Below are 26,542 nucleotides of genomic sequence, written 5' to 3'. Positions count from 1 at the left end.
TTGTAAAGACTAGAAATGCCTGAGTAGAAAGAATCTAGCAAAGTGTGCTTTACCCAAAGAAATACATTGGCTATTCTGTTCCTATAGCCACTTGGGAAAACAGTTTTTCCTCCAGCAGATTATTTCATAGCCACATTATTACTTCATCTCTGTCAGTGTCTGTTCTTTGAGATAAACTTTGATTAAGAAAGTTCTCATGCAATAGCAAAACCACTGGTGTGAAAAATTATACTCAGCTTCTATGCTTATTTAAGAAATATGTATATAATTTTCATATAAGTCAACAGATATCTAGCGATAGTATGATGCAATACTTACTAAGGCTGCTTTCCAGAAACGTACACTAATAGGTTTTTGAACAAAAAAGAAAAATCCTTCTTCCTTACTAGTCTCTCCACTGAGTTTCATAGGCAGGTGAAATTAATTTCCTTCGTAGAAACTAAAAACTGATTTTACATGTCCTATCACTTAATCCAACGAGCAGGGAAAGAGAAAAGTCCAACTTCCTAAATTTACAAATACAGTTTTAGTACCTTTGCTGCTGATCAGAGATTTGCCAGGCAATATCAGAAGGAACACCAACAAGTCCAATCAATTTTCGTTCTCCATACTCAGAATTCCATCTGCAGCAGTACAACTGGGAAGAATCATGTCAGATTCAATGTGCTGCTACTGTTCAGTGCAGTCAAAAGCAGTCTGAGAGGCAAACCTGGATCTGTTTCAAAAGACAAGGAAAAAAAAGTTAGTTTAGCAGGCGTATATTCCTGGACATCAGCTTTTTGGGGGAAGGGATAGAGAAATAGTTTCTACTCTTCAGAAATCATTCCATATGTGTTTCTGTTAAAAAAAAAAAAAAGGAACAGATAATATAGACACTTTTATTACACACATTTTTCTGAAGGTCTAAAGTTTATTTTTTTTTTCCTGTTCTACACTAGCCAATTGTGTCTCTGAATAATAGCGTTCACTGCCTTTTCTTGCAGCATTAGAAGGCTGTCTATTTGTGCTATATCTGTTCTTAACTGCATTCATGAAGAGTGTTGTGCATGTAAGTCTTCCTCACATTCTTCTCACTTCTTTTAAACGAATGCATGGAAGGAACCCTATGGCCTCTCTCCCCTCAGCCTGTCTTTTCCTCATAGTTTATTGACCCTCACTCACTCCATTGTTATTTAAAAATAGAAGTTGTCCCCAGCTCAGAGAGCTGCTTATCTATCTGGGAAATACTTAACATGTTCAGGGATGTACATAAACTGCTATTCCACAGCTTTTATCCACACATGTACATTTATGGTTAAAGGAACTCGTTATATCTGAGAGGATACTGTGAATGGAAGAGAGAATTAAGTACAACAGGCATCTTCTCCCAATATTCTCTCTCAGCCCCCACCTCAATGAAAAATTTTCAACATTATGTTGAAAATGATTTATGTCCCTATTATTAACAGGATAAGTCCTGCCAGAAATCAACTCGAAGCATGTAATTATGTGCAAAACTCACACCAATAGCTAGGTAAGAAAATTAAAGCAATTTTAGAAAATAACATATTTCTCAAAATATGTATTCATAAAAGACAGACATGCCACTACTAACAGCGTATTTGCTGCAAAACCTAAAAGCCAGCTTTAAATAGTTCTCAGAATAGCAGCAGAAGAGCCTCTTGCATGGACTGCTAGTGGTCAAATATAGATTGATGGGTTTTAACCCCTTGTCTTCGGTGAACTTCAGGGAAGGAAATATGACACAAAGCGCATTAACAATTCTTTCCCCGTTTCTGTCAACAAGCTAAACTGTGACTCAACGGTAGCCAGAAAAGTTCCGCAGCAATGCCCCAGTCTGCCTTCGCTTTTAATATAGCACCCTCTCCAGTGATGCATTTTGTTCTGAGCGGCACAGATGGCCCGCTGCTTTATGTGCCTCTGCAGGCCATCCTCCAATATTAAAGACGCTTAATCTGTAGTGGTTCTCGTGAGAATTAGGTATGCCTCTTGTTTTCTCCCAGATTACACATATGAACTTGACAAGTCTGGCCACCCCTGTTTTATATTTAGGCAAGTGCTATCAGAAATTCATGAAACATTCTTCAGCTGGGGCATCTAGCTGAACTTTATGAAGCCTATTAAACCTCCTAGCAGGCTGCTGTAGAGAAAGGCTGGTCCTCTTATTTTCTATGGTTTACAGTCGAGTTTAACAAGTCCTCGACTCCCTTCGTAGCCTGATTTAGATACAGCTGTGTCTTTTTGCTCTTAACTCCTGCCAGTATGGGGAATAAGAAGAGAGCCACACTTAGTCCTCCTGTGTAGCGACCCATAACATTGCACTAAGTCATATACATGTTCAAGAGAGAAAGCCAGATTTCGGCGCACTTAATCTATTTATAAAAGAACGGAGACAAGTTCTGTTCCCAAGTAGCATTTCCACCAAGGAAAGATGACTTCTTTTTAACACTGCCCTCACTAATTATCATCAGGTCCACTGCAGCACAGGCAGGATGCACAGGGATGACTTGTGTCACTTCTACCCCCAGATGGTCTTTTTTAATCATGCTATTGATTACTATTGCTTGGCAGAGATGTAGCACGCACTGTGTGTCAAACTCGTAACTGACTGTAGCCTGCACACACTGGTGCTCCAAACCTTGCTAATGCTGGTCACCAGCACAACTGTCCCCTGCATAAAGCTAGCGTAACTTCACTGAAGTCAAATAATTAAGTTATGCCAGTACACTAAAGAGTAGTACCCGACTCTTGCTGTGACAGAAGTCCAAACATACCAAATTAATTCTTGTATCAAACATGCAAGTTAATCCTGCTGTGAGACTATTTCTGGAAAGCTGTTTTTAGTTATGTTTACATGAACTGTTTTTTTTTTTTTTAAATAAACATACCGCAAAGCACTAAATACAAAATTGGTATGGCAAATCCAACTTGTCCAGCAGCCACAACAGAATAGGGTAACAGCATGCAAGCCACAAAGTGGAACTGCACAGTAAGGGTAAACAGGTTAGCAAAAAGCAACGCACACCTGCTCTAAATACAGCTGGAGCCAATACCAGGTGTATTATTGAAGCAGACTTAGGTGTGCCATTTGTCCAGTGTTTAAAGCCATTGAAATACATGGTGGTGGATCCATTCCCTAGCAACCGACCCAATTAAAACCACTTTGCCAGTTAAATGGATTCAGCCCTGCTGCTGTTCTCTTAACTCTTGAGTTACTCCCATACATCCCGGGTTCAGTTGTAGCATTCCTTTTTCACTGAAGCTGTCAGCCATCATTTGAAACTATTAAATTTTGTTTGTAAGAGAATAAAACAATTTTATACGTGGATTAGGAGAATTCTTGTTGGCAATCAAACAAAGCTCTCAGGGGAAGGCTGGAATCGTCATTTACGCTGTAATCTAACATCATGCTGTGTTTCCTTGTAGTTTTATACTTCCCCATTTTTTCCCAGAAAGTCAAAAGTTTAAGAGAAAGTACATAATCAAATCCCCAATGCTAAATTTGGCTCTTGAAGCTTATGGTTGTGCTGGTTTACCTGCACAAACTAGGGCTAAAGTATTTTTATTTGCAGGTAACCAACTTTTCTGTTCCCAGACTTCTCAGTGCACTGAATTACCATTCAGATGGGTTCTCCCCTGTTGCTTTCCTTACGCTGGTGAACTCTGTGCCAAAACTAAATATTTATCAAAGGGAAGCTTATTTTCATAGGGGAATCTTTTCCCTATTATGTAACTTCCTTTTAAGTAAAACTGAATTATAATTCAGTTATAATTTTTCCTAGGAGGGAACTTTATTAAAAAAAAAAGTGTTCCAAATAGCACGATATACTCTCCATACATCCATACTATTTTTTCTGTTCACTACTTGGCTGTTTCTACAGAAGGTCCCCAGTAATATGCACAGCATTAGCGAGTCTTCAGGTAGATTAAATTGTCACTTGGATCCCCCAAACCCACAGGAACACACATCCTCTTGTGCACTGTGAGCACTGTTAACCCAGTAACAACTTTTAGGAGATTAAGCATTACTTCCCTATCGTACTTATCATCTTCAGGTATTTATAAACTACAAAGACATGATGACTTTAAAGATAATTAAGCCATCTTGTACTGAGTATGGTAACGTTCACAGACTGACTTCTGACAACACCAGCAGGGAACAAATGCACGTGCTTTAAAATAGAAAAAGCAGGCAAGCACAGTTACCGTTACACAAACACGCTCTACCAAGCGAACAGATTTTTTTGTGGCTTCACACAGCCCAAACCTGTCCGTACCTCCACGAACAAACAGACACCCAGCCGCGCTTTACCCGGATGCACAGCCCACCGACGGAGCCGCGGAGCGCTGGAGCATCAGTTGGTTCGGGACCGCTTCTCCTCGCCCCTTAGGGAATGGGGGACACGGGCAGCGACAGCACGACACCCACCGGGGCCGGGCACCCGGGAAGCCGGGGCAGGAGCCGGGCAGCCGTGCTCAGCAGCCCCGGCAGGCACCAAGGCGCAGCGGGCGGGCTGCCCCGGGCCAGCGGGGCTGAGCTCTCAGACGGCGCTGCCGCCTCACACCGCCCCGAGCCCCACCTCTGCCCCCGGCCGTCACCCCCTCAGCCCCCCTCCGGCTCCCGGCCGCCTGCCTCAGCCTCGGGGAGCCCCAGCAGCGGGGTGCCCCCGGCCCAGCCGCTGCTCGGCCCGGCGGGAGGCCTCCGGCCGCTCGCTCCCTCACTCACCCCCGAGCCCGGCCGCGCATCCGCCGCCCGCGGCCGACGGCTGGCTCCGAGAAAGAGGAGCTGGTGCGGGTGCTGCGCCTTTCCCCGCCGCCGCCCCGCGTCCTCCCCTCCTCTCCCTTCTCCGTTCAAAAGTTCCTGCACCTCACGGAGCCTCCTCCCCGCACTGACGCAAGGCCCCGGCGGCGCGCAGAGGGCAGGCGGGCGGCCAGCCCCCCGGGGCGGCTCTGCCCCCGGGAGCACGAAGCCCTCAGAGCGGAAAGAAGGTGCCGTAGCTGGGAGTGTGTGAGTTTGAGTGACTGTGCGTGTGTGTGTGACTATGTGTATGAGTGCGTGTGAGGGTTAATTAATGGCCCCCCGTCCCCCCCTCCGGGGCCTGAGGAGGGCACGCAGGGGCTGGGCCACCTGAGGAGAGCCCCAGGCCTGGGGGGTGCTGAGGCACCGTCGCCGTAGGGGGCTGAAGTTAGGGACACCACAGTCGTTGGTAATTAAGACATGCTTAATCAAGCTCTTGGAGGTAGGGACTGGGTCTGCTGCAGGTACCCATGCACTGCTTAGAATATACTACATTCTGTGCCTTAAACGTATGTAAGGATGCAGGTAGTATCTTTCTTTAAGAACCACTGAACAGTCATCTTTCAAAGATACCAATACATTAAGATGTTAAAAAGCATAATATTTTCTTCAAGCATTCCCTCCATTGATAGTCACACACAGTAGTTTTCCTCTGACTGTACTGACACTTAGCACTACAGCTAGTACTGAGTTCCATGGAAGACACCCCACATCCCAAACCCCACTGTAGCTGTAGGTTCCTTGATTTTGGATTTGTATCTTTGAAAATATACATCTAAAAATAAAAGAGGATTTTACAGCACTGTTTTTATCATAAACCATTTTCACTGTAGTGTCATGTGGTTCAAAACGGACAGTATACATGTTTTCTGTGCAGGACCAATAATCAGTGGAAGAAGAGTAACTGATAAAGAAAATAAAGAAGATTCTACCATTTCTCTACCGAAGGCAAAACCAGTGAGGAAATAAGACAGTTCCTGAAAACTCGTAAGGAAAAAGACTAGATGTAGTTTTAAAGAAAAATGCTAGCACAGAAGAGAGTTGCAGAAAGAACTATAATCATGCTATAAGTGAATATTTTGAAAAGCAATGCAGAGAGGAAAAAAAAATTGTTTCATCTATGATTTATTTGGATTTTTGCTTTAAAACAAACATTACTCCCAATGACCTAATTCTGACTTTGCTGGAGAAGGCTGATCATCCTGAACCTTTTTCATTCTTGGCTACATTCTTGACTACACACAGATTTGATCCTAAATCAGCAAAACCCAAACAGCCCAATTCCCCCAATGCAGTTATATCACTACTAAGGTACCAATGTGCTCAGGAATAAACAATCCAAGTGAAGCACTATGTGTCAGTACAACCGCGTCCACACTAGGGGCTGCAACAGTATAACTGTACAAGTAACCACTCCGTAACAGTGAGTTACACTAATACAGAAGCTTTATGCAGAACAGGGACTATATATTGCTGAGATTTTGATAAAATTGTTCTATTGGTTTCTAAGATAACATTTGACCTTTTGGTAGTGACTTTGATCTTATGATAAAACAATTTACAGATAATTAAGTTTTACAACAGACCTGTGAGCTATGATTTTTCTGTTTCCACATATTTTAGACACGAATTAGTGTCAGATAAGGCAGATGAGTCACCCAGAGCCACAAAGACTTTCAGCAGCTCGGCCAGGAACAGAAACCAGGAAACTCAGCATTTCTCAGTCCCCACCGCAGGCCAACGTTTGCCATCTGCAATACACACACCCTACAAACCATCTCTGAAAGGGCTGCAGACAGTAACTACCGACCCAAAAGGAAATACTAATTTTGCTGCACAATAGTCCATATATTACATTGGAGAAGAAAATGGACAAGCTCCCTTTTTAATGCATTTTTTCTAGAGCACTGTAAATGGGGTATTCCATTATAAGAAGCCCATGACCCAATAAAGTTACATTGTGAATTTTCATCCACAAGCTGTAATCAAAGATACTAAAACTAGTATTAGTGACAGTAGCGTAGCAATCTAAAGGTGATTTATCATTACTGGAAAATCTGTCGCAATAGATCGTTCCTTTCAACAAAAGGGTATATTCACCTCACAGCCAGTGCACGTAATTTCCATTAATGTTAATGGCAGTTATACAAGTGCATTAGGAGGATAATATGCCCCCCGGTTTGTGATAACCCTGCCAAGTGAAAGGGGCTTCCTCTCGAAGAGAATGGGGTCTCCAGCTCACGCATTTCAAAGTAACTTGTTCTGGCACTGTCCCAAAACAGGAGGGATAACAATTGTGTATACTTGGAGAGCAGTTTCCAAAGTAAAAGCAGTTCAGTGATTTTAGCTTGTTTTTGTAATGCCAAAAAATCAAAGGGTATAGAGGCATTTAAAATGCTGTGGTTTATTTGAAGCCTAGAGCAACAAAATCATCTGAAATTACTGGTAAAACAAGGAGGTTTGAAAGACTACGGGTGTAGAGGGGAAGGAACTATGCAGGTATAGACTTTAAAAGAAAAACAACTCTTCATTCACTAATTGTAAAAGGATTCCATTGGCGTAGATAGACCATCACTAACAATCAGGAGTTTAAAGGATAAAATGAAGAAACAAGACCATTCCCTTTCATTCCCATACAATAGTTTTGTCACTGTGCATCACTAAATAAATTTCAGATCTCTCTCATAGCATGTCATTTAACAGCTCAGAATTATTTAACTGTACCTCCAAGTAACTAATATTGCTGATTAGCTAAAAAATTAGTCTGAAAAATCCCTACTGAAATTAGGAGAAAAGAGATATGCCAGCATTTCTTTAAACACCACCACACATCTGTCTGCATTGTTAGGCACTAATTGAAAAAATTGACACTCTAGTGTCTCTGCACACCTTGTTTGGAAGGAGCGTGGCACAGAATAGATTGAACAATGCAGGTTGGAGTGCTTACTGAGCTATGGATTTGGGCATAAAGGGGAACCACTTGGATCCAGCTGGCAGAGTGGGGATCCCCACCACTCTCCTTCCATCAGTTTAGAGGCACCAACTGAAGCTCATGGGTGGAGAAAGCACCAGGAACAGTCGCCCCCCTAACAGAGCACAGTAGGAAGAGTGGCATGTCTGTGGTACAGAAAAGCAACTTCTGGGAAATGGCAAGGCAGTCAGAGAGAGTCCAAAGTCATTTAAAAAAAAAAAAAAAAGGAACTTGCTGCGTGAGACATGCTTTCTTCCACTCTTGCCAAATATATTGTGTTTCAGAGCTCAAATATTGTTCTCTTCACACATAGATAAGATGGGCTGGCTTTCACACTTTAATACTTCAGTCAAAGCCTTCCAACTCTTCTTCAGACTTACTAGCCTCTATCTTTGTAGTTACTTACCATATGTAAACCTCTCAAATCATTAGTCATTTTGATCTCTCCTTTGCTTTCATATTTTGAAATGTATATGCATATGCTCTGAGCCCTCTTTAAAGACCTCGAGAAAAAAAAAAAGCCAGCAACAGAACATGAGCTGATCTCGCTTGCATTTTCTCAGGGTAACTTACTTGACCATAGTCACTTGAGTTGTACTATCTGCTCAGACCTTTTCCAAATACAGGTATGATTTTTTTTAAAAAAATATTCGTAAACAAATGCATTTCAGTTGCATAAAATGTGCAAGTGTTGCTTCAACAATTGGGAGTCCTATTAAGAAGGACTAAGCAGCACAGTATGAGATCCAATGCTCAGTGCCCTGATCCCACACATTGTAATATGTTTTTTACTGCAGATCCAGCTCAAAATAACTTTGTGGGCAATAGCTGCACTTCTAACTTTTAAAGTCAAGTTGCACTTTCTATAAATATGCATGCACATTATGGAGGAAAATGGTTTATATGTTTTGAGGTACTACGGAAATGGAAAGGAACACAGCCAACAAAAGCAAAGGAGGAGGAAAAAATTCACCTTGCTAAGCAATGGATCTGCTCTCCTGCTTACTCTTCAGCATGAAAATAAAGATTTAGTACACTGTACGAATTTAGTTACAATGCATCAAGACAATTTCTAGTCTAAGATTAATCACAAATTTTAATCATAATTCACAACAGTGGATTAAGTAATTCAGCAAAATATTGAAGCAACAAAGGTGACTGGTAAGTTGTAAGAATAACTAAAGTAACACACCAGTGCACTGATAAAAAGTGATAGGTTATCTAGATGGATAACACACTCAAAACAAATCTTTCCTGGAAAGCCAAACAGAAATCCAGAGCAAACACTATTTATCTGAATGACTCTGAAGCGCGCATACAAAATTAATACGGTTGCTAAGCATTAATATTGTTAATAAGGCTCAAAGACGCATCTCAAGCTCTATACAGAGGATGAAGTGTCATTGGTCACACAGCCCATATAATGAAGAAATAGAGAAAAACAGCCCTCTTTTTCTCTATTAGAGAATTACTCTTAGAAGAGTTGCTTGTAAGCAACCAATGATTTAATATTTTTTTAATAAAGAATTTTTCATTTCATAAAGAATTCAGGTGTGTTTTGCTTGTTTGTTTTGAACATCTTCATCTGATTTTCCCTAGTAGGCTTTCAACCCCCTTTTTTAGTGTAGCGTGCACACTGCCTCTTATTCTGATACCCAGATAAGGCAGTATGTAATACAAGATGTAAAAGATTAAGAGAAACTTTAGTAAAAGTGAATATAATAAAGTCAATAGCCATTGCCCTAATAAAATTTTGTGAGAAGATGTTAAAATATGAAAATAATCTGTGCCTACCTAATAACAACTACTCTATGATCTGAAAGTGCTAGAATAGAGAAATGCATAATCAGCTGAAATGGGCCTTAACTCAACCTAAGCACAGTGTTCGTTCTTCTCTGTACATTTAATGTTAGTCCAGGACCTATGAGGTGACCATGCTCTCTGCACCCTACAGACACCCCTGGAGCAGCCATCTACATTTTCTGCCCCCCAACAGCTCCCAGCTGGGAGCAGGAATCCAGTGCCTGTGTTCTAGCTCTTTGCGAAAGGCAGGGTTGGTTTGCAGCTTTTACGTTCAGCTGTATTTGCTGCACCTACAGTAGGGAGTACCTTCAGTTATGAAGACCTATTCCATAGGCACAAAACCCACACACAAAAAATGGATACGACTGGGCTTCACTTCCATTAGGAAGGCTACATCTTCTACATCTTACTGTTTACTTACTCTGCTTATCATTATGACTTAATTATTACTGTAAAGTAGTCCTCCATCCCTACCTCAAATACTTTCCATAATAATAGAGACATCTCAAACTGACTGGATATTTACATGCTTTAAGTGGGACTTCAAATGCACAACTTCAAGAGACATTCAGAGAGCACAATATACACAACTCCCAGCACTCTGCACACACAGAGAAGGCTGTTTCCTTCATTTTCTTCAGTTGCCTCAGTAGCAGAGGTGAGGCTAACTTTCTGGTGGGGAGGAGGAGGCATGATACCTGTTATGAGATCAGCTGTTACACATAGGAAGGAACAGACATGCCCTAGAGCATACAAAGCACTCCTTCGAGACTGAAATAGAAGGAGCAATCTTCAAAGCTAAATTTCTTTGAGTTTAACTAATAGTTAATCAATCCATCAGAAGGGAAAGTAAGTTGCATCTCTGACATAGCAAGGCATGCTAGCAAAGCAAGAGGAGAGAGCTCGATCTGTTAAAACAAAGAAGAAACTCACCATCTGACAAACCTGGAGGTAGTAGTGAGGAGGAGATACAGGAGAAATTGCAAGAGAGGTTTAAAAAATTATAATATGCCTAAGACCAGCATCTCTGAAAATTGTCATTTTTCTTTTTTAATTGTCATGAACTTTAATATTGAGGTTTATCTTTTGAAGGTGTTTTGTAGATATCCCTTGAAGGTCAGAACTGACCCATCAGAAATAGAGGGGTTACTTCATAAGAAATAAGAAATATTTACCTAGGAGCCACTGGCATGACTCTCCTTTATTGATCATCTGCAAGGCCCCCGAGGGTTTCCTGACTCGCTTTCTGCGAGGCCAAGTGGTTACACAGGTTACTTGCTTTGGGGACTGTGAAGATACACCAGCAAGAAGACACACAGTTTTGATGTTACGGTAGCTTCAGGACTCTTAGTATAGGTGATGTGCAGCCATTTGAAAGATTTAACGCATACATTTGAGGCATTCTCAAAACATTAATTATTATATTTTGAAAAGGTGGCTTTTTAATCACAAATCAACTATTTATTTCTTTTTGCCTAGGTGCCGAGGGCAGAGATTACCTACAAAATGTCTAAAGGACTTTAAAGTCAACCAAATGCTTTCTACTTCATCCAAGACAACAAGGAAAATACTGAAGCAGAAACACGTCCCATCACTGCTGGAGAATGCTCTACTTCCATTTCTAGAAAGTTAAAAATAGAGCTGAATCCACACATGAGCTTTAGCATCACTCCCCTACAATCTCCTTTCAGCAAGCAATTATTAAGATTTTGCGTGCAACACAGATCTGACAATACTGTTAACAGCCACTGACTCAGTAATGTCCAAAACACACGTTGCAAACCTGTTTCCTCCTCTTCCCATCTTTTGTGTTTAGAAATGTTAATACATTCATATTAAAAGATCTGATTCTTGTTCATCTTTCAAAAATTTCAGGCTGATTATAGGAGTTGTCTTAAGTACTAAAAATAAGTCTTCTCTCTATGTTCAGAATCTAAGCAATTACATTTATTTTTTCTTACCTTCTTATATAAGTAGAAAAAAGATTCCAGTTCTGTAACTTGACTAGCATCCTGGTCTTCTACTTAATTATCTTAGCTTAAACCTTTTATTTTCTTTCTATCACATAAGTACCCATCTCAGGTGATTTATATCTATGTTTTCTTCATGTGTAGAGCATATTTGAATTATTATTTGTGACCACAATTTCTCCTTTCAATTAAGAAAAATAACTTATGCCATTTTCTCTAGACTCACAAGCTGCATCCTATTTGCCATTAAAAAAATGTAACGGTCACTGTAGGAGCATTGCTGCCTACAATTGTATTTGGCAAAGAACAAATTAAGCCTGATTAGTCTCTTTAGACATTTTTCTTTTTTCATTAAACAGATCTGCCCTGTGATGTCTGATCCTGTATTCCTGAATTCAGAGATAGTTTTATCACTCACTTTAGTAGAAGTCTGTATGTTTATCACTAAAAAGTCCCTGGATTACCAGTGAACAACAAATTAAAGTTCAGAATTCTTATGTCATTTACACACCTAAAATGGAGTGAATTGATTTTTCAAAAGTGCTTAGCACCCACAAGAAACAGTTCTCAACGTTTATCTGGCTTTCCTTAGGTCCTGAAATTCCACTTGAACTCTTTTGGTGTTTGGCAATGCAATCTTCTTATTTACAGTTTAGTTAGCTTTACATTTTTCCTATACCTCATTACTCTCATGCTTCATCACAGTAATAATTCCTGAGAATCTTGTTCATCCCAAAGTATAAGAGAAACCTTAGCTACCTTACCTACGAACGGTAGCATCTGGCATGAGAATATCTAAATGCATTTCTTCAGGAACTAAGACTACTTCTCCCCCTCTCCCCCAAAGAGAAGACTGGATGCTGTTAGTTGGAAAAAGTTGTTACCACCATACACTGAACATCTGGTATGTGTATTGCACATAAAAAACCAATTTGTTAAAATGAGATTTTAAACTCAAAATCTATTTTTGAAGATTTGATGCTTAAGGTTTTCTGAAAAGCCCTGTAGTACCAGCAAAAAAAGCTGCTGGAGGTACCTGTTGAATCATCACACAGATTTTTAGTGATAACAGTAGTAAAACCAAAAACTTAACTGCTATCTAACTGCAATCTGCTAAATGAATGACAGTGAAGTGCCAATCAATACTTATTGCTCAGTATTAAAATGTTTTTGACTCTTGTTTACTGGCAAAGGTCAAGACAAACTTCAGGCTTAAAAATTTCCAGCTGAATAGATTTTAAGACCAAACTCTTACATGAAGTAAAGTAGAACGTTTTATCCAAAGGGCTGTGCCTGCAGTATTACATAACCCAAAGGTAGACTTCGCACTCTCCAGCAGACTTTTGGCTTGCATATTCCTAAACACACACAAGATTGCAGACCAAATTTTTTCTGACCTCATCAGTTTAATACAAAGTAAATAAAATAGTCTGGTTCTTTTACTAAGAAGAAAGCATTTTCAAGTGAACAGAAAAGTATTTCACCAAAAGCACTGTGACACGCTTGCTAAATCAGAATCTATTCAAGCCTCCCAGTTTATGATTAAAAACCTCTAAAATGCCTAGAGCAATTTTTTTTTTTTTTTAAAGAAACTATCTTGTGCATAAAACTCTTGCAAAACATGATGGTTCCAATATCCAAGACAGGAAAAAGGAGAAATATATGCAAATAATGCCCCAGTCTCAGGCTCATCAAGTCAAAAGCAAAATGAGTTGTATCAGGTAGCACCTGTTCAGAATATTTGTTTTTAAATGTTGCATGAATTAGTAGAGGTTTAATTTAAACTAGTGTGTCATCTGCCAGAAGGAAGCTGATAAAACTTCAAATGCTAACAGTGGAAAACATGTAAATTTTTTTTTTATGGATGGCAATTTTTTTTATAGCAAAGTTAAATATCTCTTAATGACAAATGAAACGATAAGAAGTTAGGAGTAATATTTCATCATCTTGTCCAGTTGGTGTAGGCATCTTTCAACATGTTTGCGTTTTACAAAGATTGTAAAAGGCACTGACAATTGTGATAAAGTTTTTTTCTGGAAAAAAAAATAACACCTTTAATTTTACTTGAAGTATTTTTTTAATATAGACATCTAATCTATTAAAATTCAAAACAATCAAAACCAGAAGTGCATCAATCATCTCTCAAAATACCGAAATATTTTTATTTAAGATTAATATTCATGAAGGACAAAGTAGCATTTTGAAAGTGTTCCTAGGCTTCGGTTGGTGATTTGTCAAAAACAGGCTGAAAAGCATGGAGATGAATGATAATGCGTTCATTTCACATATTCAGCTGTGATTTTTAAGGACAAAAATATTAATGTTGGAACCACCTCTGCTTAATTAACTCCTCCTTCTGCTGCTCCCCCACCTGATAATTCCCTTTTCTTATCCCACTGCTATGTGCAATACATATGCCTAAAATAAACCCTTGGATCTGAACTCCAGACAGACAAGGGCCAGAATGTGCAGCTTGCAACTTTTCCTAAAGATCAGCCAATTCCATACACCTCAAAAGTTCCCATTTGGGATTCGAACTGCTAATGTTGTTTTAGAGCAGGTTTCCCCCTCCCCTCACTACGAGGGGCAAGTTTTTGATCAAAAATTTTAGCTTGGAATCAGATTTTTGGGAGGAACCTCATCCTTTGCAGCTTAGTGTAAATTCAGCATGTTTCCATACATATACTGTGCATATGGATTGTTTGGATCAAGTCCATGCAGAATGGCCTGGATGAATCCAGACACTTCCAACTGAACTTCTGCAGACAGAAACAACAGGAAAGCTATTCCAGAGTTACTGTTGCAGCCTGTCAGATTTGAGCAGAAGGTGCTCAAATAATGCATAATGACCAGCCATTTCCCACTGTGTCTGATCTTTTGCAATCCAAATCCAGCCTCCTGTTTGGCTGACACTGTACAACAGGAAGATGACGTCTGCATCAGAACACTACATTATCATACGGCAGCACAGTTCACATCTGAGGTCACTGCATTTAACTGAACTTGACAAGATTTGGCTGTTTATATATGAAAATATTGAAGTGATAATTCTGTTAGATTTTTAGTTTAACTGGTCTAGCATATCTTATATTTTCTAGTACATTTTTTCCTTTTTACCTATTGGCATTCATAAATAAATCTCAAACGGATTTACAAATTAAGTAGGTAATATTAAATTGACTGAGAAATTGAGCCATAGAAAGATAAAATGACTTACTCATGGTCAACTCAAGAGGCCAGTGATCCACCCCCAAGAGGTCAGTGATCCACCTAAGTGTAGATATCCTGGGCTGCAAACCACTGTTCTGTTTGCTAGGCTACAAGTTTCCAACTTGAAGCCCATGGACCTCTGGGCCTCCACAAACAAGAGCCAACCTATTGTCAGTAGACAAATTCACTATACAACACCCACACCTGCAAAGTGCTAATAGATCTTCAAGTAGAAAAAAGATTTAATCTCCCCTCTACTAAGATTAAATCTCTAAGCTACACAATATATAATGACCTGCTTTGCTTACGATAGCTTCTATACATGCATCACAAGCTATCAGCCCACCCTGTGTTAACCGTTCCCCTTGATACTCCCACACACGGCAGAACTTCCCCACTAGTGTTGCCAGCCGAGGTCCCAACTGTGCTGTGCGAATTATTACCCGTTTAGATTACCAGAGCAGTAACACAGGGCCATAGGCAATGCACACTCAAATAAGGTTACTGAGGAACAGCATATGAGAAATGCCCTATGTTCTAGAGAAGCTTGCGGGGCAAACCAGGTGTATATGCACGTGTGTGCACATGCACCCAAGTGGGACCAGAGGAACGCTCCTGCACTCCCTGCAGTAGGCACAAGGCATGTGTGTTTCCAGGGGGCTGGGAAGAGGTGGAGGGAGAGGGAGTGATGGGGGAAATGGTGGGGTCCAGGGTTGAAGGCAATAATAAACTTCCCTTGCAACATACGGACTCGCATACCAACTGATATTAAAATGAAAATGGCAAATTTTCTTAACACAGCCTTAGTGAGGCAGTTTATGTTTTCCCGATCTGGCATTCTGGGTTCTCTCAAGACTCAGGCGGATCCATTTACATTGATGACAAGCGCTCAGTTCCTCAAAAAAACAAAGTAAATCATTAGAATAAGAAGTTTAAAAAAAATAAGCAAATAACTGGTATCTGATACAATCATGTAACTTCAGGTTGTTAGAATTTATTCAAGCCCTGTCCAGTTTGTGAGGAAAAGAAAAAAGTCAAGTAGGAAAATACCAATGTATTTATGATGGGAAGTCATGATTGAGGACCTTACTACAACAATCAATAGGCAGTCTGTTTACTTTGATCCCCCTCTGATCAGAAGCACCAAGCCCAAGAACAAAAAGATGAAAAAAACTTGCAGTTGAGTGTTCAATATCCAGAAGAAAATATCATGTTCCAACCGAGTCCCTTTCGGCAGTCCTTAATTGACGTCTCTACTCAAAGAGATCTTGAGACTAAAATGTTTATTAAAACAAAAATAATGCAGATTTGTCTGTTGCAGAGTTGATAACATGCAATGGTGATAACTCACAAAATTTGCATAGCTATATCAAGTTTGCACCTACCAACAAACTGCCTCGAGGATGTTCTGACACTAATGTGTCGTATGCACGCTCCTCACATCCTTGAGAAGCTCCACTGCTAACAGGAGCTGAAGTTAGAAATCACTGCTCATCAGTTTTTGCCTTGTGATCAAATTTGAATATCAGAGAAACCTCAAGGGCTTGTTTTGACTTTTGAAAACACTTCTCCCTCAGAATAGAACCTTTTTCTTCAAGCAGTGCTTTTTTTTGCCCTTTTCCTCCTTAAAAGTGTCTGCGAATTCTGATTTTCCACATATACTTCCAGTTGTGAGCATGTGCCTGGCAAGTCAGGAAGTACAACTCTCAAGCTAAGTGATAGGAAACTCTTTGCTGCTGGCAGCATTATCACTAAATACATGCATATACATACATACATACATATATATTCATTCTATTTTAGGATAGCCTGAGTGGATCAAACACACACACACACACAATAAAAAAAGGGCTGACTTTAAGCCATTCTGCCAGTTCAGACATGTTCAAAAATGTTGTAGAGGTAATTTTATCCACAGAGACTTTGTGCCAGATCAGGTATCACTTCTCCTCCCATAGTTTAACAAAATAAATCACATGGTTGGCTCAATTTGGCAAAAAACAAAAACACCCACAACCAAATAAACTAAAAAAATAAATCTAGTTTTTACTTCCAGATGATCCGGTACTGCACAGGTCTAATCTTAATGATCGCAAATGCAATCTTATGCATGAAAATGTTATTCTCCTTGCTTTAATACAGTTAGAGTGGGAGTGTTAGCATTTGCCTATCAGACCCAAGCGCATGGCAGAAGATGAGACTGAAACACACTTGATTTAGCAGGCTGTGTTACAAAGCGTGGGCTCCCCACATCTTTTCACAACGGCAATCCCACAGCAAGCCTTCTCAAGGCTATGGCAGATACTTCTCTTCCTTCAGTTTGCCACGTGCTGACTTCCTTAGCCTCTCACCGCTAAATCTAAAAAAATGAATTCAGGGAAAAAAAGCATTACGCTTGCCCCAGTGGCTACAGAGATGAACCCAGGTAAGTTAGAAGCCTAAATTCCTCAGCAGCTTGACCAGTTTAATGAAAAGAAACAATTAAATACTGTGGCAAACAGTATAGCACGGATATGGATACTGTTAACTGTATTTGCATCTGTAAATCTTATAATATCCAGCTGCTTTTGATTTTACTTGATACACATCAATCCCTGATTGTCCCCTTTCCACACCAGCTCAGTGAGCATAAATGATCTGTTTATCTGATCCACACACCACTTCTACTGAAATAGACTATATCAAATAAACTGTCCAACTACAGTGGTCTGAGGCAGTGTACGTGAAATTGCAGTTTATGTTTAGCAGCACTATTACACCAGATTAGAATAACCAGCCTCCAGAATTTTTACAACTCAGTGTATTGCATTTAAAAGTGGTCCTATAGTTTGTTACACGTAAGTGTTTATATGATGATGAATCCTTCTGGACTTTAAGCATTGAAATACTTTGTCCCCATCCTAACACATTAGCATAAAGGTTAAGTATTACGCTAATAATGGCTACTTCTAGGGGCATACCAGCTACACGAGATTGATGTTGGTAGCTACAATGAAGCTATAGCACACTCTTTGCTATAACAGAGCACTACAAGTTCTCTTGCTGACCTACAGCTACAAAAACAAATACTGACTTGAATAGCTTTGCAGCAGCTACTAGTAAGTTAAAAAGACTGAACTATAATGAGCTACAAATGAACTACAAATTAACTACAGCACTGTAAACAAGTACAATTAAAATGTGTGTAGTTTGAAGTTTTCACATACTTTTACACATACTATTACTCAGACAACACTGCGATTTAACATTAAAAGTGCATCAGAAGCTACCTGACAGGCAGCAGTCAGCCTCCTGCTATCTTGATCTCAACGACTGAATGTTTTTCTAAAGTTTGGGCAACACTCCCATGCATTTAGCAGCTATTAAATTTTAATAACTCTGTAAATCAACAGTGATGCATCCTCAAAAGCTTGTAAGCACTCTGCAGCATCTTTCATATCTACAGCTTTATTAATGCTTTTTTTTACCTCTTGTGACTTAGTAATGCACATGGGAACAGCCTTAACATGACTAATAACAAAGGTCAAGTAGATTATTAAGTAACTAATTCCAGGGAACTGATGAAGTTACAGTGGGTGCCTTTGTGAGCATCTTCAAGCAGGAAGTACTTATTCATTATCATTTTAAATTATTGTATATGCATATGACCACAAAAGGCACCTGGTTCTCCCAGTATCCCTTGAATTAATTTAGACTATGGTCAAAAGAAACAGAAAGCAAGCAGCAAATCTGCAAAACATAACAATAACCGAGTCACTTTCAGGGTTGATAGCCACACTTCCTCCTCGGCACACCTACTTTCCCCGTAATTCGGGAACTCTTTGGGATGCAATCTGACTATCTGGCACTGGAGCCATTCCTTCATTTGGTCTACAAGCAGTGGGAAAACAGCAAGTTCCGACACTGAAGGCAGGCAACTGCAACACAAAAAACAGAGCCCAAAAAAAAAGAAATATTCCTCAAAAGAGGAGTTAACTACACCTAGATAAGTGAATATTCCTAGAAAGAAGAGATAACTAACTCCAGGTAAGTAGGCAGAGGAAATGGTATCCTGAGTTTCCTCTTTACAGTTAGCCATCTTCCTGAATTTAGTTAACTGAAGGAAAAATCATTATGTATGACTAAAAGTTTTCTGTGAAAGGTTGGCAGAACAGACAAAATACACTCGATATCTTTAGGCTGCATAAAATGCATGTAAGAGAAAATGAATGGAATACTAAATATCATCTTGGTTTACATCTCCCTGTGTTTCTGCCAGTATTTTTTCAGGCAATTCATACATGACAGAAAACAAAATCTTCTCCGCCTACCTAACATGATGCTGCTGATGTAACAGTATTACATACCAACATCTAAGGAAAGACTTACCAAGCTCTTCTGTCTACAAAGTTTTTAAAGAAGCACTGTTTATAATCTAGAAGTTCATAAATAAGAATCAGTGTCTTTATCAACAGCCTCAGTGGCAAGCAGGAAAAAATAGTAAGGCAAAACTTTCGAGTCTCAAGGTTCGAAAGCTCTGGTCCCCAACAAAGCAGTTTAAATATATAAGCTGACATGCAGCAGAGGCTAACCTGAGGCTTTCAAGTTTGACAACTTCAAATTTGTTCTCAGAAATTACAGAGTTCTGTCCATCTGCTAGTTAGCCAGGTCAACTACTTATCAACCCTGGTGTTCTTGTGACTGAGCACTCTTACTCTTTTTGTCAGTGCAAATCAGTGTAAAAAGGTTCAAAATCAGAGCCTGACTCCTGAGAAGGCGGCAGTACTAGACAGCTACTTTGAGTAGTTAAGTACTCAACAGGGTACAAAACATCACATGTAATGCATATTCTCATTCCACACCTGTAGCAATATAACTGATCACACACATGCACAGCACCAGAGAATAAGGTTCAAGAATTCCTGACTCCTTTTGCTTTTCTACAGAGCTCACATTGTGTAATCACATTCTTCCAGTCAGACCCTAATTCAAGTTGCAGTAATCTAGGAAATGTTAGCTTAGTTTCTCAGTAGTTTGTCTTTTATCATCTAATATGAAAAATTTGATGCCATCCCAAGTACCTTTACCCTCAACAGAAGTAACTTTCTTTACAATTGTGCATGAATATAACCCATTTTTAAAATCACCTAATTCCTAGAATATAGGATTTCCTCCTTATTTGCATAATACTTAAAAACTAAACAAATTTCAAGCCTTTAATACTGACTGCACTATGGCTTGAAAAAAAAAAAAGCCCAACCACTTAATTTCCAAACACCAAGGACTACTAGTAGAAAGCAGTATATTTTTAATATACAATATATTTCAAGCAGTAATGCAATAATTACCATTTTCATTTGAGCTCTGCAGAATTTAGCACACTAAGTTTGATTGCAGACAGGAATCTGCTTGCCTAAACGTCTGTCAGCTGTAAAAAAGAAAGCCACCCTAACATTCAGGGCAGTAGCATATGTGCATCATTCTCCTTAGCATGACTTTAGAAAGACCAAGCACTGGTTACTGACATTTTTAACAATGACAACTTTGAAGCTCTCTATCTGTTTATGCATTTCCCATTTCTGCACTAAGTGCAGCAAGGTTTAGCCATGCAAACCCCTAAGACTAAGCTAACTGAAGAGTGTGACCAACCAGACACGATTGCACTATTATTTTAAATGGTAGGAAAACCAGCCGGGTTAGATTTGGTAAGCAGTGTGCTGCTGCATCCCTTCATTGATTATTCTCATCCGGGTGAGACACCATGCATACCAAGCTTGCTGCAGTAACACTAGGAAGCATATTTGCTATAGATCTGAAGTAGTTTTCCCTGCTTTAGCTATTACTGCTGTTCGTTTAGATCACAACATAAAACATTGGATTTTTGGATCCCAAGGTTGTTTCCTTAGGTAGGTGGGAGCTAACATACCTGCAGGTTGCAAACACAGTCTACTTCAGAAGCAGCTTAATGCAAGTATGTATGAGTGCATGCATCCTAACTGATGCAAAAACAGGCCATTAAAAATCCTCTTGCAAAAAAATAAAAATAAAAAAGTGAATCATAGCTTGTCCCATGAACCTTTCCAGGAAGCAATGTCATCCCACGCTGCAATGTCAGAGGGAAAAATACAGCATCTGCAAGACTGTTTTGAGCTTTCAAAGGAAAATATGCCCTGGCAAGCTCAATAAATGAGCCAAAGTTTATATGCAAGATATTCTGTAGAAGTTGTGTGGAAAGTTCCAGCACTGTCAAAATGGACCCTTTAGCAAAATTATTCATTTATAAAACAAAAAAAGAACAAGGGGGACAAATCACAAAACAACCAGGCTTATGCACTTAAGAAACAGGTATTGAAAAAATTACACTGTCTCATTTTCTTAAGCAGTTTATAAAGGCAAGATTTTTATTTCACAGAAGCTCAGAGTAAGTGCCAATGTTTCTTTAAAGAAATAAGCCTGATATTGCATATTTATCAGGCACTTGGGGGATCTGTATGGTAAAGCATGCCAGTTATTTTACAGAGAATATACTAATTTGTTTATACTCCTATAAATCATCTTACTGTGAGCAGGTATAACACAGTATATATACCGGCCTTATGAGGCAACTACGAAGCCCTGCGTGATAGACTGCTCTGACTTACAGAGCAAATTCACTTTATACATTGTCTGCATTTGCTTATTTTCTCAGTACAACTGTAATAAGGAGACTTGTTATCTTAAAAGAAAGAAAAAAATATCAGAAGCCTTGTTAGGGGGCTTTTTTTATGTAGAAAGCCGCATAGACAGCACATAATTCAACCTATATTGTTTGTCCTCCAGCCTCACATTTATTGTTTATTATCAAATGAAATGAGAGCACATCCTGCAATTTTTTCCCCCTGCATTTCTGTGGTACTTGGCATTTTGAAGCTTTGATTAAAATATATCCTCTTTTGGCTATTCAGATGCATAAATTCACCATCTAGAAAATAAAAACTACTACAAAAATTCTAACAGCTGTAAGGTGCAATTCACCTGCAAACCAAGAAACCCATTTCAAATGCCCTTTGAAATTAATTTGTTAGAGTGGAGTCTCTGATATGCCAGGCTTGCATTTTTGCACATACCTGTCACATCCAACACCATTCGCTGCTGCTGCCCAAACTGAATCCACTCCTTCTTTCCTCCCTCATCAATGCACACTTTTGTCTGTGAAGCATCAGACTGTTTTCATGATTTATTTATTTCAAGTCATTTGGTAGGAGCTGGAAAGTCAATAGGTGCATGTTAAAATGATTTTTCTTAATTATTTAAAGCCTCAAAAGATTAAAAACTCTTAATGTGAATTGAGTATTCACTAAATAATGCTCAAAGAATAAGAACCCCTATAGCCTTTTAAAAAATGAATAAAGGACTTGACAAGCTAACTTCAAGAATAACCATCAGAATAACTAACACTCCTATGAACACGCTGCCCCTCCTGATACAGGTTCCTATGGTTGCATATCGAGTAAAATCCATTGATAGTGGTGAACTGACATTGACAGATAAGCACCAATGAAGATGTATAGTGACTATCTTTTAGCCTTTGGTGTTGAAATAACGTCCAGCGTGTGATTAATGGATGCTGCATTTGTGAAAAGGTGCTGTCATCATTAAGGATTTCTGAAGCAACGTCTGTTCCAACATGTTAACACAGCTGAGGTCAGCACAGAAAGATGTCAACTAAACACTAGAAACTCCTGAAACAACTTGTGCTAGAGAAAACTGGTGAAGATGCACTTGACATTCAATAGCAAAAGGCAGCTAGCTTGGATCTAGAACTTTTCTCTTGGTTTTGATGGTGTGCACAGATCAGTAAAAAATAAAATCAACTGAAATGAAGCTGACTTGTGAGGAATACACATAGAAACTCTTCTGGTAAAATGAAACTATCGTTAAATACATTACCTTTTAGGAGACCAGAACAGCGCAAATTGATCAAATGCTCATTCTGCTCTACAAAGAAATACATTAATATGTATTAGCTTCCTTCATCAATCAGAAGTTACAGAAGTTGTATTCCACTTGTGCAGATCAACAATGTTCTCTCTGCTAGCAGCCTTTCATGTGTATAGCAATACATTTCACACAAAACAAATGATTGAAGATGTTTGAACTGTTTACAATGATGCTGATCCAGAACTGATACAGTAGCAACTTCCCAGCACAGAAATTTTAACTTACTTTCCAGATCATCACACATTTTTTTCCAGTAATGCCAGTGAGAGACCTTGAAGAAAACTTGTTTTGTATTTCATAAGCAATTTCTAGGATGTCCTGTATGCCAACTGCTGAGTGATTCGAGTATCTTCCTTGCAGCAGTTTTGAGACTATGAGTTATTTGGAAGCGAGCAAGATGAACAGGGTATGATTGGCGTGGTTACCACATTGTTTGAGATTTCGTGAAGACTGCCCTTCCAAATAAGCAGGAAGTGCTCCAAAGAGATACAGAAACCATTTCCCGGTACGCACAGAAAGAACTTGCCTTGAGGAGAGAACAAGTCGCTGTGAAGCAGCTTTTGGTTTCAGACAAATGATATAATACGCTTTATGTACACAGAGGAAAGAAAATCAAGTTCTACTTTAATAGGTAATGATAATTACAATACTTGATATAGTTTATCTATGGTTAAGAAAGTTGACTTATTAACACCTGAGATGTAATCGTGTGTTTGCCCAAGAAACACAAGGAAAACCTCTGCCCAGGTTTCAAAGATGCTTAATTGTAAATCTGCAATTATTCATGATAAAGTTAACAGGACTCAACGGTTGTTGCAATTGTTTACCATAGCTGTTGATATTGACTGACCTCTTGTAAAATGTTAGTTTCATTACATTGCTCCACAGCCTCAGTAGAAATAAGCATCACACGAAGCTACCTTCAATAGCAAGGGCTGAGCTCTGCCTGCATTTTTAGCTAGTATTTCCCTGAAATTCCTGGTGTCCTTCTGAAGTCAGATACATAAGTAGTAGAGGAAGGAGCCTCAGGATAAAGGTGAAAAGAGTCTGTCTCCCTTACAGTGCATCATGTTGGGTAACAGATGCACACTCCCACGACACATAGCTGCTGGCAGAGGAGAGCACACTGCCCTCTGCGGAGTCACAGGCTCTGTTCAGCTCCCTGCACCTCACAGTCAGGATCAGAGGCTTAAACACAACGTGGTGCTAAAAACACAAGTGTAAACACCACAGAATAGGAATGAGAGTTTGAAAGACTGAAGTCCTCTATCCTCTTCTCTTTCTGTTTTAACTCTGTAAGTCAGCGGTTGTTATTCTGAGTCTGTCGAGGAAAGGGCAATTTGTATAGAGTCAGTGTGTGACTTCAGAAAGAAAAAATACTACATAATTTTCCAGCTTCTCAAACTTGGAAAGGAAAATATCATGAATTGTATTTTGTAGCAGGTTTTTTTTAAACTGTAAATTTTCATTTAGTTACTGCGAGATCCTCAATGGACGCTTGAATAGGAATCTTCTCTTTTATAATGCTTGAGGGATAAGCTTCTACACGTTAAGGACTTCCTTGCCTGAACTGAGAGCCTTTCTAAGGAGAATTGGGCAGGGGCGTTCCCTCCTCGTGGCAGCAGGCAGGATCCTCCCTGGCTATTTTCAGGCAGGAAGCAGTATGCTATTCACCAGAGCCTCAATAAGTGACAGTCACTTTAAACCATGAGAAATGTTTTCCTATTGATACGTCTAATCCCCTGATGATTCAGCTACATAGGGAAAGAAGAGCTCAGAAGCCTTTCATTTGGTCACAGACTGCCTGGAGCTCTCTACGCTTTAAATACACAGCGAGCCCATTGAGAGGGAAGACAGACGTGTTCCTTTTGCCTGGTCAGACTTGAAGCCAGACTTAGAAAGTGAGGGGCTGAGGAGTGCAAGTCAGCCTGCTGTCATACATCCCAACACTGAGTTTTACAAGTAGCCCAAGCATTTGTGAACAGCAAGATCAGTGGCAGAGCCTAACCCAGACCACTGAAGGAAATGGTGTGGGAAGAAAAGCCATGAAAATTCTTCTCAAGATAGGAGGATAAAGAGTCTGTTGTCCAATTTTGATATAATCTGCTTAGCAGCGCTGGTCTGTCTTTGCAAGGCCCACAGTCACAAGACTCATCTGTGCTTTAGGGAAACCTTTCTTCTATGAGAATCCCCACAGCCAGGCTAAGCCTCACACAGCAGATATGCAGCTCTCAGGAACTTGAAGAATTGCACATCTGTCCAACTGAAAGTCCATGCCTTAAGTCACTCGCCATCCACATCAGATAAAAGAAGATGAGAAAGAGAAGAAAGAATCAGGCACAGAATGCAAGCCAACAAGAACCACCAGACTGCATGTAAAACCTAATGCAGTGCAGTTTCCATTCCAACAGCCCTAAGAGTTTAATGACACAGCTTGACTGATCATATAAAATGTAAATGAACTGCCCAGGAACACAGGTAACACCCCACTCTGCAGGATTAGGAGGCAGAGCAGTCACAGCCTTTGTTTGCGCTGTCTTCCTTCTCTTCACTGGTAGGATACCATTTCAGCGCTTTTGCAAGCTCTTCAAGAAAGCTTCTTTTCATTTCTTGCACTGTAGCTCAGACGAGATTATTAAAGGAAAAGGGGTGGATTAACTACTTGACAGTAATTGGGAAACACCTCGGGATACAAGTTCTGTTCTTCCAAGAAAAAGGGTTAAAATTAAAATAGCTGCCTTTAATGGGACTGAAAGATCAATACCAGACCCCACGGCAAATTAATAGTATGTGTAATAAATGAAAAGAGGTTGCTGCCAGACTGCTGGGAAGTGTCACTGGGAGAGGGATCTGGGGATCCAAAATGACTGCAGGCCATATTGTATCAGCTTCCTCACCTCACCGCAAAAGAGAATTAAATATCAGAACCACTAGACAAAATCAAATGTACAGCACCTCTCAAGTTCCACAGAGAAGACATGAATCCTCCAGAAGAGACCTGTACACGGTAAGTGGATTCCATACAGGTCCTTGGGGCTGGGAAGAGTACAAAAGGATAATAGATCAGAGTAGAAACTTCCCCAAAGAGCTAACAGAACGTGGGAAACACAAGGAGTGAAGAGATCTCAGAGGATTTTTTATAGAGAAGCTGCAAAGGGTGCACACAAGAGACAAGATGGTGCCCCTGAAACCCAGAGCAGTGATGCAGCCAATTAAAGAACACTGGAAGAATGTGAGCATCTAGAATGTAAAGGTGTGCGAGGTCAGTAATAAGAAATAGGAAAACTATGAGCTCCTGAATTCAAAACAGTTTAAAGTTACTCAAGGTTTCTCATGCTAAATGGCAGAGCAAGTCCTTACACCGAGTTTAATTTATTCAAAAAAAAACCAACAAAAACAACACAAAAGCATCATCACTGCACTATTTTTCCCACCGAATGAAGAACCTTTGAAAGTCTCCAGTTTTGCCAGCAGAGATTTCTTCACAGAAAGAGCTGGTTGCAGCACCAGATGTGTGTAGAAGCTGTTCAGAGTCCTCAGGGACTTCTTGCTATTATGTCTGCCCCAGGAGAAGAATTCTGTGCTTCCTGAGCTTGTTCACACCCACACATTTTTTGCAATGCAGACTCACTTCAATAGGCAGGGATGGCTTTAAGATACCTTAGACATTTAAATTTGTGGCCTGGCAAAGAATAAACACTTGAAATAAAGAACTTCAACCAAAATCCACAGCGCTATTTCCTGCAGGACTAGGACTGTCTGGGAAGGTTTTCTTCTCCAGTATGTACTACTTTCTAACTCCGAGAGGCTACAACTCCAAGTAGTCATTGA

General features: G+C 39.8%; 1 protein-coding gene across 8 annotated transcripts in view; it reads right to left on the bottom strand.

Annotated features, from left to right (window-relative positions):
* The window catches only part of SULF2 (sulfatase 2), a 159,253-nt gene that overhangs the window by 64,409 nt on the left and 68,302 nt on the right, over positions 1–26,542 (bottom strand). For 5 of the 8 annotated variants that reach the window (XM_048072465.2, XM_048072469.2, XM_048072467.2 and 2 more), the window contains one exon: positions 534–715. The gene's annotated coding sequence lies outside the window, so the exon portion shown is untranslated. Of the gene's footprint in view, positions 1–533; positions 716–4,277; positions 4,298–4,726; positions 4,869–21,837; positions 21,859–26,542 lie in introns of those variants that run through there. The other 3 variants (XM_013189654.3, XM_048072466.2, XM_048072468.2) reach the window with 3 other exon arrangements.

This window comes from Anser cygnoides, chromosome 16, assembly GCF_040182565.1.
Source record: "Anser cygnoides isolate HZ-2024a breed goose chromosome 16, Taihu_goose_T2T_genome, whole genome shotgun sequence".
Classification (NCBI taxonomy): Eukaryota; Metazoa; Chordata; class Aves; order Anseriformes; family Anatidae; genus Anser; species Anser cygnoides.
This window is presented reverse-complemented; position numbering and strand designations above follow the sequence as displayed.